Source organism: Acinonyx jubatus, chromosome C1 (assembly GCF_027475565.1).
Source record: "Acinonyx jubatus isolate Ajub_Pintada_27869175 chromosome C1, VMU_Ajub_asm_v1.0, whole genome shotgun sequence".
In the NCBI taxonomy this organism is placed as follows: domain Eukaryota; kingdom Metazoa; phylum Chordata; class Mammalia; order Carnivora; family Felidae; genus Acinonyx; species Acinonyx jubatus.
Genome location: NC_069381.1, coordinates 57,853,297 through 57,870,502, shown reverse-complemented (window position 1 = coordinate 57,870,502; position 17,206 = coordinate 57,853,297). Strand labels below are relative to the sequence as shown.

General features: G+C 38.6%; 1 protein-coding gene and 1 long non-coding RNA gene across 13 annotated transcripts in view; one reads left to right on the top strand and one right to left on the bottom strand.

Annotated features, from left to right (window-relative positions):
• Positions 1–17,206, bottom strand: part of LOC113599313 (uncharacterized) — a 220,382-nt gene that overhangs the window by 12,929 nt on the left and 190,247 nt on the right. For 5 of the 6 annotated variants that reach the window (XR_008294954.1, XR_008294952.1, XR_003420124.2 and 2 more), the window contains one exon: positions 378–3,840. The exons of the other annotated variant lie outside the window; for it this stretch is intronic. This is a non-coding gene — a long non-coding RNA (uncharacterized LOC113599313). Of the gene's footprint in view, positions 1–377; positions 3,841–17,206 lie in introns of those variants that run through there. 6 annotated transcript variants of the gene reach the window in all.
• Positions 1–17,206, top strand: part of PTGER3 (prostaglandin E receptor 3) — a 171,289-nt gene that overhangs the window by 143,317 nt on the left and 10,766 nt on the right. For 2 of the 7 annotated variants that reach the window (XM_053214221.1, XM_053214226.1), the window contains one exon: positions 955–14,341. The exons of 4 other annotated variants lie outside the window; for them this stretch is intronic. The gene's annotated coding sequence lies outside the window, so the exon portion shown is untranslated. Of the gene's footprint in view, positions 1–954; positions 14,342–17,206 lie in introns of those variants that run through there. One more of the 7 variants, XM_053214223.1, reaches the window with a different exon arrangement.

The window sequence follows — 17,206 nt, the reverse complement described above, 5'->3', positions numbered from 1 at the left end:
ATTGTAATGGAAATGAAAAGAGATCTGAAGTATCATTAAATTGTATATAAATGCCCTTTCCCCAGGTCAGATGATCTCAAGCTCTCACCACTCACATTTAGAGGGTGCACGCCTCCTCTCCATGCTGCAAGCCTCCTCTCCATGCTCACAGGGGAAATTATAAGCTTCTTTTCCAAGACTTCCAAATCCTTCACGATCGGTCCCAAACCATCTTCCTAGTTTTATATCAGCACCCTCATTCTCACATCCTCTATGCTGCAGCTTTCCCCAGTGTCAATGTATTTTTCCCCTTCTTCCTCAGTAGTAAGAAGTATTTAAGAACTTGGAGTCTAGAGTTAGACAAAGGCCGACCCTGCCACACACCCAGAATGTGACCATTGACAAATCACTTCATTTATTAATGAATACACAGATTCAACACCACTTACTGAGCCTCTAGTGCCAGCTTTGTGTTGCGTGTTGGGGATAAAGTAAAGAGGAGTATAAAGTTCAAGGACGTTATTCTCATTGATGAAGACAGAAAATATCTGATTAGTGTCACAGTGAAAAATAAAGCAGGGTAAGGATTCAGAGTGAAGTGGGAGCAGAGAGGTGAGTGCTTTGTGTTTTCCACAGCTGGTCAGGAAGGCTTTTCTGAGAAGATGACATTTGTTCAGAGACCTGAATTGAGGTCTGGAAGTGAGGCATGCCAATATCTGGGGGATAGTGTTCCAGACAGGGGGATCAGCAAGGAGCATTCTTGGTGCATTCAAGGAGCAGCAAAGAGGGAGATGGGTGGCTGTAGAATGATGGATTCGGGAGAGTGGTAGGTAATGATGTCACAGGAGTGAGGGCAAAATCACGCAGGATCTTGAAAGCTGTGCTAAGAACCTTAGGTTTTAATGCAAGTGAGATGGGAAGCTGTTGGAAAGTTTGTTCAGAGCACTGACATTATCTGATTTGTGTTTTTGAAAGATCACAAAGAGACCAGGTGTAAGGCAATGGCAGTAGCAGAGAGACTGGAGTCTTCAAAAATCTGAGAGAGACGAGAATAGCTTTGATTGGAGATTGGAGCCGTGCTGGAGGAGATGTGACCGAATGACCTCTGTGTCATCTTTGGGAATTACTCCACACTGCCATTATATCCTTGATCAAATGAAGTCATTGGGAGGATTATATGAGGTTCATTAGTATACAGTGCTTGGGGTAGTTCTTGGCTTGGCTGAAATGGTTAAACAAAAAGACAAGTGTTATTTCTGCCAGAAGGCTCAACGAAAATGTCACCTCTTGAAAGGTTCCCTCACCACTGACTTCCACCCATCTTTATCGTCAGCCTAATCCTTCTCTCCACTTCCTTTGCATTACATATTGTATACACCATCATAACAGTGTTTGTCATAGTGTGTGTCCTCATACTTTTCTTATGCTTTTGTTTTCTCAGCTATGATGTTAGCTTGATGGAGAGGGTGACTGTGCCTTATTCTTGGCCCCTCAGTGCCTAACATAGCACCTGATACATCAGAGACTCTAAATATATGCTTGTTGAATGAATAAATGAACTTAAATTCTACTTGCTCTGCGTTTTTTAACTTACTCTAATCTGTACCTCCACTTAGTATTTTTACCAGTCATGTCACTTAACATGTATCACTTAAACTTTATGATTTTGTATGCAAAATTATTGATTTTTTTGTATCCATATCTTGTTTCCAAATAGACCATAAAATCTTATGGAATAAGAATTGTTATCTTTTATTCTTTGTATGTCTCAGAGTATTATGTATTATGGTCAACTATCATTGTACTGTTAAGAGAAAAGCTTAATGAATAAATGCACAAGTGGACTTCAGGATCATTGGAGAGAAGGCTCATTATACATTTTTGAGGGACTAAGTAAGTGATGATGTCAGAATATAATTACTAGTGTTTTAGAGAAAGCAGAGAGAACCCACGAACACTAGCCAGAGAGATTTTGGAATGCTCTCAGAATGACGAGGGAAAGTAGGAATCCCAATATCATTTCAACACTCAAGACTGTTCATCAAAACTTAGCTTATGCCTGCTTATTAAAGGGAAGAATAGAAGGAGATTGATTCTAGAATCAGATGTGGACTCTAGTGTTTTCCAGAAACTGACATTGGAATAGTTAGGCAAAATCATGAAAGATATAAAGAATTCAATGGGATGTCATTATACTGTCTAGATGAGTTATGACCCAAATACAGGAAGAATATAACAAACAGAGAGGAGCTCCTTCAAGTTCCTATATACAGGAACTTAGATATTTGACAAAGCTCTTATACATGGGAAGACATTTAAATATCTCACCTGGCAAACGATGCAAAATCCTATCAAGGAACAACAGCCTGGAGTTGGGGGTGGTGGTGCATTCAGGTCTCTGTTAGTGGACGAACGATTTAGATATGTATAACTTGAACTTGAAGCACACAAGTGGTAAGACCACCCCTGTTGGAGAATGTATTCATTTTCTAAATTGATTTCTAACAAATCACCACAAACTTAGCAAGTTAAAGTAAAACAAATTTATTATCTGGCAGTTCCTAAGGGGGACTCTGGATGTGGGTTGGCTGGATCTTCTGCTCAGAGTTTTATCAGACTGAAATCAAGACTGAAATCAAGGTGTCATCCAGGGCTATGACCTCCTTTCAGACTTGAAAGTCCCTTTCCAAGGCCAGCAGGAGAGTACTCTCACTGCTTCTGGCTTCTTTTAAGGCTCACCTGATTAAATCAGACCTGCCTGGGAAATTCCCCCCCTTTGATTAACTTAAATTCATTCCATCTGGAAATTTGTCACATCTGGGAAATTCCTTTTGCCATGTAATGTAACAATTGTAAGAGTAATAACTCCTCATATTCACAAATTCTACCCACACCCAAGGGGAGGTGGTTATATAGGTTGTGCACACTAGGGGGCAGAAATCTTAAAGGTCATGTTGGAATGCTGTCTACCACAGAGAGAACTGACTTAGGTAAATAGATCTCAATGTGTCCCAACAGATACATTGTCCCAACAGATAAGGGTCCAGTCATGTCCTGTTGATATTTCTGGTATTTAAGAAACCCCAGAAAATTGAGAAGGCATCTCCTAAAATTACTTTAGGAAAGTAACATCAAAATTAATGGGGCGATAGCATTGTGTCCTTATCTTTTAATGATAGCAAAATTTTGTTTTATGAATAAGAAAACCAAAATATAAAAGCATTAAAATATTTGTCTTTAGGAATCTGTGCTTATTTTGAAGTTTAATTATTTGTACTGTTCAAGAAAATTAGACCTATTAGAATAAGAGATCAATCTTACAATTCCAAGTTAAAATGAGTAATTGATTCATTGCTTTAGACTTAACATTTCAGATTGAAATTTCATTTGAAACATTTAAGAGAAACTGAAGTTCACCATATCTAAAAACTAATTTATTAGATTTATAAGAATTAATTAAGTTATTGGAAAGATTGTTAAGTCACACAATGTACTTAAAAGGAAATAAAAATATAGCATATTAATAAATGTGGCTAGATATTCAAAGAATTTAATTAAGTTGTAAAGTATTCCTTCAAAGTAATTATTAAACTTGCTAAATTGATAAGTTTCTTAATTCAATTTATAAACTAGCATACAAGCTTAAGAAAAACAAGGGTTTCAAATTAATTGAATACTAATTTTGCACCAAAATAATCTTGAATAGTTCTTTTCTAGGCACAAAAATTGATTTCCATAACGTGAAAATACACACAAGTTTCAGTTCTGCTATGATTTTTGTCAAGTCACTTAACTTCTCTTAGCCTCAGTTCCTCATCTGCAAAACGAGGACGTGGGTCATCTTGTTAACTTGCAGAGTTGCTGTAAAGAGTAAATGAGATATTTTGCATAAAGTGGTTGGCACATGTTAAGCTCTCAATATTGAGAGCTTAAGGGGAAAAAATATGATTTTTCTCCTAAATATAAGGGCAAAGGTTTTGTTTAGTCTATCCGTACCAGGGACCTTTAAAGTTTAATCCTCCATATACCTTCTTAGATAACAATTAGTATGTTATTTTACCAATAACGTTTGGAGGATTAATTTTAATGCCCAAGGCAATACAGTTACTTGTGTGAAACCCCAGAGGCGGTTGACCACACCCTTCAAATCTTCACCAGAAAGTCAATGTAGGAAAGTAATAGCAAACCAGTGTCCCATTTCAGTTTTTAAAATTGGAGGCACAGAGGACAAAAAGTAAGTATCAGGCTCCAGGGACTTTATGCAACCAGTGTTTCTGTGCCAGTATCTGGGGCCAAATTACTGGAACGGGATATAAACTCTAGGGGAAGGGGGAAGTTAGTATTCCCTCTAGGCTAATAGTCGCCTGGTGAAATGTTGCCGTATTTGTGTCAGAAGGAACAGAGGAATGCAGTGCTGTCTGGGCAGAGTGCAAACAGAAAATCCAGAGGAGAGTTGACACAATCACTCTACATGACTTAGAATGTATTGTAGTTGATACGGCCAATCCACTGTTACTGCATTCCCATATTTAGGGGCTAAACATGCTATTTCAAGGGGGGGAAAGCATAAAATTAATTATTCTGAGCACTTATAAAAATCTTCAAATATGTCTAATCTCTTGGGAAAAAAAGGCAACGATTTTTGATGTGTAGGGGAGGAAAATTTTTTTCTTTTACCCTTCTAGGTTCCTTTGGCTGGTCTATTAATTAAATTGACATAGGAAAACTTAGCAGGAGAAAGACAAATTTAATTGCATATGGGAGTGCCATAACAATATGAGACCCCCAGACAGTCAGGCAACTAAGGCTTATTGACATCTTGAGCTAAGAAGGGGGTAGGTGTCTGAGACTTTAAAGGGGAGAAAGACAATTCACAGGAAAATGGGAAGAGCAAATGTGTGGTAAACAGATGTTTGCCATGCAAAGTAAAGATAATAGGACACAGAAAGTTTACCATACCTGTCCCATATTCCTTGTAGTTTCATCTGGTGATTTGTTCTCTTCTGGGACCAGGCCCTCTATCTAAATTCTTTTAGGCAGCTAAGGGGATGGTAAAAACTCTTCCTTGAGTCTTTTGGGACATCATTGACTACAGCTCAAAGAATCTACCTGACTATGTAGCACATTTTGGGGAGGCTTGTTGTGAACCCCTTCAGATGATAACTCCAGGGGGAGAACAAACACAAATACAGAAAGGTACATCTGTGAGAGAGAGACAGGCAGAGAGACAGAGAGATGGGAGGAGTAGAGGAACAGAGAGAGACAGTCTCAGAAAAAGAAAGCAGAGAGAGAACAGATTCCAAGAGAAACTGAGAGAAGACACACAGAGAAAACAAACACAAAGAGGTGATATTAAAATAGAGAGGCCTCACACTGAGAGCTGATGAGACAAAAAGAATCTGAAAAATACATATATATATAATTTTCAAGGCCCCAAGAAAGCAGTCAGAGGACCAGGGAAGGAAAAAGAAAGAAAGGAAGATAACACAGGGCAACATTCAATTTAGTCAATATTTATTGAGTGCCCATGGGGAACATGGCAACCTCCTGGAACTTAAGTGGAAATAAATTCAATTTTCTCCTGTTCTGAAGGGTGGGGAGGTTCAAGTCTATGGAATTGCCTTGGGGCAGAGAAGGTATAAATACGGACAGGTCCATATTGCGCTTTGCTTCTAGATGGCTGGCCCAGCAATTCTGTGCCTTCTGGGGTGACCTGAAACTTTCTCTTCTCCCAGTTCCACGAAGGAAAAACAAATATTTAAGGAGAAACAGAGATGAAAGCATTATATTGTTGGTTTTCTTTTATACTTGTGATATCAGGTCTAAACAAGTGTTACTTAGTAGTAACACCATATTTGCTAGTTAAACATAAAAATCTAGAATCTATATATTTAAAAAGAGAAATGTTAAAAATTATTTAAAAAGACTGAATCAGAGGCCACTTTCATTAGTCTCCCTCCTTACCATGTCCTGACATATATGATAATGTGAAGTATTTTTTTTTATAAAATTTTTTTTCAATGTTTTCATTTATTTTTGAGACAGAGTGAGACAGAGCACGAGCAGGGGAGGGGCAGAGAGAGAGAGAGAGACACAGAATCTGAAGCAGGCTCCAGGCTCTGAGCTGTCAGCACAGAGCCTGATACGAGCTCGAACTCATGGACTGTGAGATAATGACCTGAGCCGAAGTCAGACGCTTAACTGACTGAGCCACCCAGGTGCCCCTGTGAAGTATTTTTAAAGCAAATCTCTCTTTATTTCAAACATCTCAGCCTAGAAAATATTTCTTAGGAATATCAGAATACACAGACACATATCTGATCGAAATGTCTCCAAAAGACCTGCGGAGAGGGAAATGTCTGTCACATGACTCATGGTATCCATCACACAAAAATAAACCAGAGGTTTAAGAGAAATACTACTATTCCTGGAAGTGGGTTCTATAAAATAGACTTTCAAGGAAAAGACACAGTCATCAAAACTCATTATACCTTATCAGCAAACCCACACCAATTCAGACTAACCCATCTGAAAAACCTAAAAAACAAAACAAAACAAAACAAAACAAAACACATGTGGCAGAACAATTTATGGGAATATTAGCTTACCTTTATTCTTCCTATATTTTCCTACCTCACAGCTAAACATTTGTTATTTCTTAGCCTCTGGTATTTTTTCACAGTGGAAAACAGAAGATGCTTAAAGTAAAGGGCTCTTTGTGATGTGAAGTGAGAGCTTGTTCAAGAAATTATGCTACTATTACCCTGAAGATGACAGTAGACAGGATTTTGAGAAACTCAGGAAGAGGTCAAAGTCAAGACCCACACATTGTTCAGTAGCAAAAATAGCATTCCAGGGAGGTGGCCCATGGCAGTAGGAATGTCTCTTCGATATACCACGAGAGTGGCACCCTGGACACCAGATTCCAAACTTCCAAACTCCAAAGATGCCCTTTGATGCCTCAAATGTGAGATGGAGCAAGAGAATGGCCAGATCAGAAGGATTGGATTCTAGTCTGGAACAGTGAAGATCACACTGGGACTCAGTAAGTAGACAAATGACTGTATCTCAGATGATGTAGTACTGACTACAACTAACTGCAGGACCACACAGCACAGCTTCATGGTATGGTGTGTTCCAGTAGTGACTCGAATTGAATTTTCTTTTTTTTTTTTTAATTTTTTTTAACGTTTATTTATTTTTGAGACAGAGAGAGACAGAGCATGAATGGGGGAGGGGCAGAGAGAGGGAGACACAGAATCCGAAACAGGCTCCAGGCTCTGATCTGTCAGCACAGAGCCCGATGCAGGGCTCGAACTCAAGGACCGCGAGATCATGACCTGAGCCAAAGCCGGCCGTTCAACCCACTGAGCCACCCAGGCGCCCCTGAATTTTCTACCACCCTGGCAAAACAAGCTTAGAGAACAATTTGGGTTAATTTTATAAAAATAAACAAATGAGGTATTTTATATGTATCTGTATTTGTGATCTGGGTGTCATACCTGCCATGCAAACTTTGGCATCACATAGAACTAGGGCTGGGTAACCCTTGGGCACTTTACTCAATTTCTCGAAGTCTCAGTTTTCTCCATCTGTAAAATGGAGATAAAAGTAGAACTTAATTTATAAATTACTATAAGCAGTGAAGATTAAGTGCACATAAGGTTCGGTGCCTGGAACATAATAAGTATTCAATAATGGTTGCTATTTTTATTCAGTTTGAAAAATGAGTCCATCAGAAGTGAGACACAAAGCTTTCAGCCATTGTACAAACACAACTATTGCAAAGAGGGAAGCACCATCGGTTAGGCACACTGTTCACAAGATGAAAACAAGTTATTAATAGTTCTTCAAGAGAAATACACTATCCCTTGCTGGAAAAACAATATGAACACATGGCCAAGAAAAACAACCATTCCTCACAACTTTACCAACATGAGGCCATACCCACTCATAGCAGCATGTCCAATAAACTTCAAACCCATGGAAAAGAACAATCGAAGCAATTCAAAATACTTAATATGGCAATGGCTTTTCAAAAGTCAACTGCTACCCTTCTCCTCTTCATTTTTTCCCCTCCCTTCCTCCAACACAACCACATCAGAGGCTACAGATATTTATAATTCTCTGAGTGACTAACTGTGACAAACTTTTAGCAAGAAGGCTATGGAACTTGATAGAAGTATCTTAATATGACAGGTATACTTCTCCAATGGAACATTGGGAGTAGAGAGCATATTTAACTTTTGATAAACTAAAATAGCACCTTAAAAATTGAATGACTCCACACAGGGACTTAAGAGTAGAGCCAGTTTCAGGTCAGATAAGGCTCCAGCTACTAGGTAATCAGGTGTACGTTTATGTTAGAAATCTTAGCTTGACCTCACTGTCTATTCATTTTTGCATGCCTCTATCCTGCCCAGATCATTTGGAACTAATCACTCATCTCCGGTCTGTGACTTAATGGGCCCTGGTGGAAAAACCATTACTTCACAGTTCAAAAAATATTTCTTGAGCTTTTGTAGGATGAGGGAGGATCAGGACCAGTGGCAGACATACGATTGCAAAGGCAGGTTGGGCAACTGCACAGGGCTTTGAACAATATGCTAAAAAGAGGTGATGTGAATAGAGTTGTTCCTTAGACATACCTGATGAGGTAAGGAGAACACATGTATGTGAGAGAGCATGGAGGATGAAAAGGTAACTAGAAATCCAATAAGCTATTCAGAACAGAGACACTGAGGCAGAAATAAGCGCAACCACCTTCGTCCTGTTGCCAGGGTGAAATAAAAAAGTCCAAGTTTGAGTTCTGGTGCCTTCACAAAGGGCCCTGTCTTGGAGTCTCAGCCTATGGGAACACCTTAAGTACTGCCAGTCTGATTGAGCTGCTAGTGCCCTCTAGTGGTGGCCCACATGATGGCCATAAGCTTGTGAACCATCCAATTCCTGACCCATTTCCCAAGTACCCACCACCACGTGCTGGCTTCTGTGATAGCCGCTAGAGCCACAGATCTTCAAGACATTGGTTTTCCACTGAAGAAGCTCAAAGTTTACGATGTGAGACACAGAGATGAACACATCAGAATCATAGTCAGGGCAAAAAAAAAAAATGTGGAATCACAAACTGCATAAAACAGAGTTCCTACAGAAGAGAGATGATTAACTTTTGGGTCTGGGGGCTTTGATGGTGGTTTGATGTCTGGGTTGGCAGTGACAAAGGCCTCCTGGAAGATGTGATTGGGCTCTGAAAGATTAGTAGGACTTCATTAGGCAATCAATATGAGATGAGTTTTCTAGGAACAGAGATCAACAGGGGTTACTTGGAGAATTGCGAGTAATTGTAATTAGGAACATCGAATGGGAATACAGTTAGATAGATTTTCTACTGGCCCATTCTGAGGGAAACTAAATGGTACTCAGTGTTTCCCAAACTGTTCCATTCAACAAACATTTATTAAGCATCTTCTGTAGGCAATGGATTCAATATTATTTTAGTCCTCAGGATGCTTACAGTCAAGCATTAAGACAAATTTAGACAGAAATATGAAGGGATAGTTTCTATAAAGAGCAAATTATACACAAGTAGCAGTTGGTAGCAAAGAACAGAAGGATTTATATTGAAAGAGGCAATCAAGGAAGCCTTTCCAAAGTAGGAAACACGACGTGAGCATGAAATGAAAGAACACACAAGCAGGAATTTGCCAGATGGTAGTCCATGGGGAGGTTGTTTCTGGAATGTGTGATGCACTGGCTGAATGTCTTCCTGCCTCTCTGGTCATGTTTACTTTACTTCCCTGGCTCCCCTTCTTCTCACCCTGCTGTGACCAATCCCTCAAGGTTCTGTGCTCAGCACTCAGCTCTTTGCTTTGTTCTTTCTCAATGACTTTATTCTCACCCATGGCGTCCACTGTGAACTTCAAACATTTTATTTAATGGAGACCCCACATTACTGAGTGCATTCCTTTTTACCTAGAAAGTCATACTATCCCTAATGACATGAGCTGCAAATGGAATCCACCATCTTGAATGTCTGAGATCCTCTCCCTTGGTTGGTTGTCCCATCCACTCTTTAGTTGTCTGGTGTAAGTCAAGAACCTTGAAAAGACCTTACTTTTTTCTTTTCTCTCCCCAACATCCAGTGCCTTTCCAAGCTCTGCAGAATTCATACATCCTTTTCTTTTTGTGTCCACTATTACTGCCTTATATTAGTCCCATAATCTCTTACCTGGCTGATTGCAGTGGTCTCCTAATCGGTCTTTCTGCTTCTAGCTTACCCCTCAGTTTATCTGCTTCACGATATTTCTAATAAGCAAGTCTGATCTTGTATTATATACCATCCACTCCTCCTGCTTACAATGCTTCCGTGTTTCCTACAGCCTTCAGAGTCAGGTCTCAGCTCCTTAGGGTGATAGACAAACCTCTCCTTCTAACCTCTTTAGCACCATTTGCTGTCCTCTGCTTCAAGGAATTTTCCAGGAATTCCAAATTTATTGTAGGCCCTCCTAAACATCACGTTATTTCATATTTTCCTGCCTTGAAAAGCTGTCATCTAGAGTGGTCTCCCCATCATGTTTCCCACATGGAAAACTCCAATTTAATCCCCCCAAACTCAGTTTCACGTCACTTCCCCTCATTGAGCCTTTCCTGGACCCTCCCTTTTTGATAGATAACCACTTTCTTCTTTGGGCTACTTACTGGACCATGTGTGTACGTATATTATGATGTCGTTTTGTGACCATCTGTTTACCTGTCTGTGTTCCTTGCTTCAGGCTGAAGGAGCAATACAGCAGGGTAATTAAGAAACTGGAACTGAATCCTAGCTCTGCCACTTATCAGAGTGAATTTACTCTTGTGAAGTTGTTTTCAGGTTAATGTGCCTCAAGTGCTTTGAACAGTGTCTGCCATAGAGTAAGTGTTATGCAAAAGTTTGCTTTAATTTTTTTTTAATTTTTAATTTTTATTTTTTTCAAGTGGCTGGCTGCCCAGTGTGGAGCCCAACATGGGGCTTGAACTCACAACCCTGAGGTCAAGACCTGAGTTGAGATAAAGATTGGACACATAAGCCACTCAGACATCTGAGCCACCCAGACACCCCTGTTCTGATTTTTGCCCATGAAACTATGTCTTATTCATCTCCATTTTCCTAAAGTCTAACACAGTATATGGGACAAATGTTTGTTGAGAGAAGGAATGAAAATCTTTGGTTCTTTCCTTTTCCTTGCTCAATTATCTAATGAATCCCTAAGTCCTGCTGGGTTTTCCTTTATAATGTCTTCTGCATTTAATTTTCTTTCTGTAGTTACTATCAACATTCTTTCATTTATTCAACAGAAAGTTATCAGTAATCAACAGTTTAAAAGGCACCACTCTGCTGAGAATACTGCTTTGAACAAGACAAAGTCCCTCTGCTATGGAGTCCCTCTGCTTACATTCTAGCAGATGGTACAGACGCTAAATAATAGTACATTAATTATTTGATTGTAAGTGTGATATGTATCTTAACCTAGTGTTGAAGGTCAGAAAGTTTCCCTCAGAGAGGAAATTTCACTGATATATGAAAACCTAGGAGTAAATAGCTTAAGCATAAGGTGGTAGCAGCTGTGGTAGAGAGCATCCAGGCAAAAGAAACATCCTGTGGAAATCCCTGAGTCAGGAAGAAATTTGACACACATAGATTTTGAGTTCCTTGTCTGGATTATTACTACAAATGCTACCTCCTGATCTCTGTACAAGATGACCTTCCATACAGTTCTAGAATTACACTTTCTATCATGTTGATTCCCTGCTCAGAAAACTTCCATGATTCTCTGTTGCCTCCTGAATGACATATTAATTCCCCAGTTGTTTCTCATGACCCAGTGCAATATGGGCTCTAGTAATGGTCCAGTTTTTTCTCTCATAAGTCATCTACATTTATATTCAGCAATAACCATCATGAACTATTTGATAATCCTGCACATTCCTTATTTTTTGTTACTTTCCCACATTTATCCATGTTGTTATAGTCACTAAAATGCCTTTCTTTTCTATTCCTATCCATGCTTTTATTTCTACAAAACAATATTTACTTGTTCTTTGTGTGACATGCTTTGGTATTTTCTATTCTAGTCTATTTTATTCTATTTCAGTTTTTAAAACAATCAAGTAGTAACTTACCAAAGTGATTTCACAACCCACTAATGGATCTTAACCCACAGTTGAAAACTGCCCTAAATAGACTTTAAGATTTTTCCATGATTCTTGAATGAGGTTGGCTTTAGTAGATTCTAAGTTTTCTTCCAGCAGTAGAATCCTCTAACTCAGTTACATCTTGAATTTTGGGCACCTGTATTCTCTCAAGATGGCATGGTAAAATTCTGCATGAACACATGATGAATGGGGGAGCTAATCATACAGAGCCAAGGAACCCTGAAGATACTTGGCAGTGCATCTTAATTTGTAGGACATGTCACACTTTGCTTTTCCAATACTGGCAATGTTCTGAACTGAAATTGCTAATTGTATTGAGCTGTTCCAAATCATATACTGGGCAAAGATGAACATGGAGGAGAATTTCCAGTTGTAACTGAGAAAACAAACAAACAAACAAAAGCCACCATTAGCAAGTAAATCCATGGCAATTAGATGCAACTGTAGTTCATATTATGTACTAAATATACTTTTGTGGATAGACTGCTCTATAACTGCCCAAGGGGAATACTTGAAGCTTTTGTAATAACCACTCCTCAAAGAATCTGTTTTTCTTTTTTTTTTTAATTTTTTTTAACGTTTATTTATTTTTGAGACAGAGACAGAGCATGAACAGGGGAGGGGCAGAGAGAGGGAGACATAGAATCTGAAACAGGCTCCAGACTCTGAGCTGTCAGCCCAGAGCCTGACGCGGGGCTCGAACTCACGGACCGTGAGATCATGACCTGAGCCGAAGTCGGACGCCCAACCGACCGAGCCACCCAGGGGCCCCATATTTGAAAAATCTGTTTTTCAAAATCATTTTTATATCATGTTAACTTTCAGTAGACAATTTCAGTTTTTCAGTATCTCTTCTATTTTAGATTTTGCAATGTCAACACCTGGATCAACCTGTCATCTTGTTAATGTTCTTCAAATCTTTGTCTCCAGCCCAGAGTACATTTGTGTTTCATTTTTTCTGTATATCCTACTGCCAACTGGATGTGGCTATAATAATGACCCCCAAACACCCCAAACTCATCAATCTAAAATTGAATTCATTATCATCACCCTAAATCACACCCCTCCATCCCCCGCATCTTACTTTGATTAGAGAATGACAAACCATCTTTCCACTTAAGCGAGAGATCAGTGGCATCAGGCTTGACTTCTTCTTCAACTAACTTGCCATAATTCTTCCTGATGTTGCACCCTATATGCTTCTTAAATCTATCTACTTCTCTCCAACCTTCCTGCCTCTACTGATGTTCAAGTCTCCCAAATGGTCCTCCTGCCATCTTTCCTAACATATTTCACAAAGTGGCCATTGTCACATGTCATTCTCTAGCTGGAAACCATTCAGTTAACTATTATTCCATTTAGGAAAGATTCTAATGGAAAGTACCTAAAATTGCTTGCAAAGCCCCCTGAACTGTCCTCTACCAACTGTTCTTGTCTTGTTTTCATTCTCCTTTTCTCTTCCTTCTCTATATCTCTCTGTCCATTCTTATTCTACCCACCAATTACTTTTAAAAAGTTCTTTATGTTTCAGATACTTTTTTGGGGGGGGGTCTGCAACACTCCTTTTTTACTAGAGAGCTATTATTACTCTTCCCTCAAGGCACATCTTAGATATCCCATAGAAAACATTCCTGGAGTTTTCTAAGTCCAGGCTTTGGGGTCCTCCTGTCCTCCCTTAGTTCCCTATTGCTCACCATTATGCTATATTGAAATAACCTGTTCACTTCAGTCCAATATTGTGATCACAGAAATTATTCAACATCATATCTCTATTGCCTAGTACATAACAGGTGTATGATTAATATTTCTAGAATGAACAAATATCTTCTGATTTACTCTCTGTCAAGTGGTAAAGAGACTCTCCTTTGGGAGGGCCCTATGGTGTCAGCCATGCAGGTAACTTGGGAGATAAGTTTATGCAACCCTGGGATAAAGTATTGGAAAACTATTTTGATTGTAAATGATGACTTAAGTCATGACTTAGGTCATGATCTTTAAACAGTATCAGTAGCATACCTTACTTAAAGAAATGTCCATATATTTTATGTGTCTAACTTTACAAACTCAGGAATGGGTAAAAAGGGGAGGGTTATTTTTGGCTCCATAAAATCCCAGTATTTCAGGTAATCTCTTTTCTCTTTCAAAAAAATTTTTTTAATTATTTATTTTTTTTTTTAAGAAAGAAAGAGAGAGCAGGGGCGGGGGGGCAGAGAGAGGAGGAGACACAGAATCTGAAGCAGGTTCCAGGCTCTGAGCTGTCAGCACAGAGCCTGACATGGAGCTCAAACACACAAGTGGTGAGATTATGACCTGAGCTGAAGTCAGATGCTCAAACAACTGAGCCACCCAGGTTCCCTCAGGTAATCTCTTTTCTTAGACAACTAAATTTTACTCCTTACCAGATTCATAATTCTCAGATCAATGGGGCTTTCACCAGTTTCATTCACTTATTCTCATTCATCTATTTCTCACTGATAGAATATCTACTAAGTGCCAGATACTGAAAATACTAAATGAGTGAGATTTCATCCCTTCCCTTAAGATCCCATCTATTCAGAGCTGGGAGGAAGGAGGAAGGAAACAGACATGGAAGCTGTTATAATATAGATGCCCTCCAAGCTCATGCAAACTTGAACTTAGCCAAAGAATTCCACTGAGGCATTAAAAAAAATGTTAAGGATGAGAAAGTTTTGCTTTATGTAGGAAAAAAAAACAAAATAAGTTTTATGAGTGGTAACTCTTCTGAGAGGAGAACATACTGCAAAGAGCAGATACCATAAGGGGGAAGATATTTTTGCTTATGGAACTGGAAAGATTCTCATTGCATTAGTTCACATTTAGTCAATGCCATTTGAGTTTGTTGCCCTTTTATTGAATTCCATTCATAACTGAAACACAAATAGTCTGACAAAGTCTAGACATTTTTTTCAAAGACGTATAGGCAAAATATAGCCAATGTGATGAGAGTTTGTGCTTAGTTACGGGTGGTCAACACTTACATCTTTTGACAATTATTAAAATGTAAATGTCAATGGTGAGGCTGCTAATGCTGATACCAGAAGAGTGGGAAAGTATGCTAAAGGATTTTTGCAAAATTAAGAAAAATTTGAAATTAGCAAAACATTTCTGAACAGAATGGTTCGGCAATTTTCACAAGCTAAGCATTCTTCAAAATACATTTCTGGGGCTCTTAGATAAATATTTAGAGCCTCGTTGAATCTCTTGCTATTTCTTTAACACACTTTGCTGTATGACATCTTATACCTTTTCTGTTCTTTCTGATTGGCACAGCCTTCAGCCCCTTAGATGCCTGTTATACTCAAATCTCATCTCTTCTGTGGAGCACCACAGCAGAATCAATAGAAATCTCTCAGGCTGAATTAATTCCTCCCCACTCATTTTGTGCCCACAGCATTTTGTGATTTGCCTTTCAAATTGCCCTTATTACATTATATTATCCTTGTTGGTAGATGTTTCTTGGTTTCCTAACAGACTGGGAGCTACTCATTAATTCCTCAGCCACAGGACCCAACAGTGTCTGATATACATTAAAGCTTCCATCTAGACAGGTTGAATGGCTGGATCATTCTAATATTTTTCTCCATCTCTTCTGTGTCACTGTAATATCAAGTTTCTCCAGTTTGGGCTAACTTCATGATGGATGTTATTAAAAATTTTGAATCTGGGGTGCTTGGGTGGCTCAGTCAGTTAAGCATCTGCCTTTGGCTCAAGTCATGATCTAATGGTTTGTGGGTTCTCTGTGGGCTCTCTGCTGTGAGTGCAGAGCCCGCTTCAGATCTTCTGTCTCCCTCTCTCTCTGCTCCTCCCCTGCTCACATGTGCTCTCACTCTCTCTCTCTCTCAATAAATAAATAAATATTTAAAAAAATTTTAAGTTCAGATCTCACAATTAAGATATAATGTTTTTTGTTTTGTTTTGTTTTGTTTTTTTACTTTGACACAAATTTATCTTGGAAAAATCAAGGGATTGTAGTTTTAAAACCCATCCCTGTCATTGACAGATTATGTGGTTTGGGACAATCAATTTTCTTGCCTTGGACATTACTAAATTATCTCTATATTCCCCATCTTCTCTAATTCTATGAACCTATATCCTTTTCTGAATTCACACAAAATTAATCGTCTAGATCACACAATTGTGTATTTAATTAACAGTTTTTAACAGTTTTTATTGACCTTGACCTTGTTTCTTTGCTTTGCTTTTCCTTAAAAACACATAACCAAGTTGAAGTTCTTTATCGTTTACTATAATGTTGTTAGGGCCCTGAAAGTCAGATGTACGTTCAATTCTTGACTATGTCACTTACAAAACTAACTTTATATTATAGGTGAGTTTAACAAGGCCAAGCCTCAGTTTCTTCCTGTGTGAAATGAGAATAATAATACTAGTGCAGATTGTATAGTGATGCAGAAGTCTTAATAACACATACATGTTCACTGATGAGTTAATCACTAGCTTCTATTTTCTCCCATTACGTATAATGTTTTATCTGTTTCTTGCTGATTGCCAGATATTGTAAAATCTAATTCCAATATAATGCCAAGTAAATACAGTGCCAAGTGCAATTGCAAATCTTGTCACAGACGCAAAGCTTCACAAAATCAATTAAAATAAAGTCACATAATTTCTAAACACACATGTAAAGCCATTGACAAATAAATTGAGGAAAAGAAACTAATAAAAATATAACAGACTAGGCTTCTTAAAGATACTGAATGGAATATGGGAATAAATAGGTAAGTCTCTCTAGTATTTATCACAAAAAGTGACCATATTCATGATCATGCTCTAAAAAGTTTTAAAAGGACATTTTTATTGTGATTCATTTTTTTTTAATGCTCAAACTTAATTATTTAGTTTCTTTGCTTTTCTAAGAAGTAACTTATGGAGGCAATGAGCAAGAGGATGAAATTCAGCATGAGAATAGGGAATCTCACCCCTCAGGTGTCTTGGGGCAGACCAGGGACAGCAGCCAAGACCAAATGGTCTCATTTCTGCCTCAGGTCAGCCCTGGTGG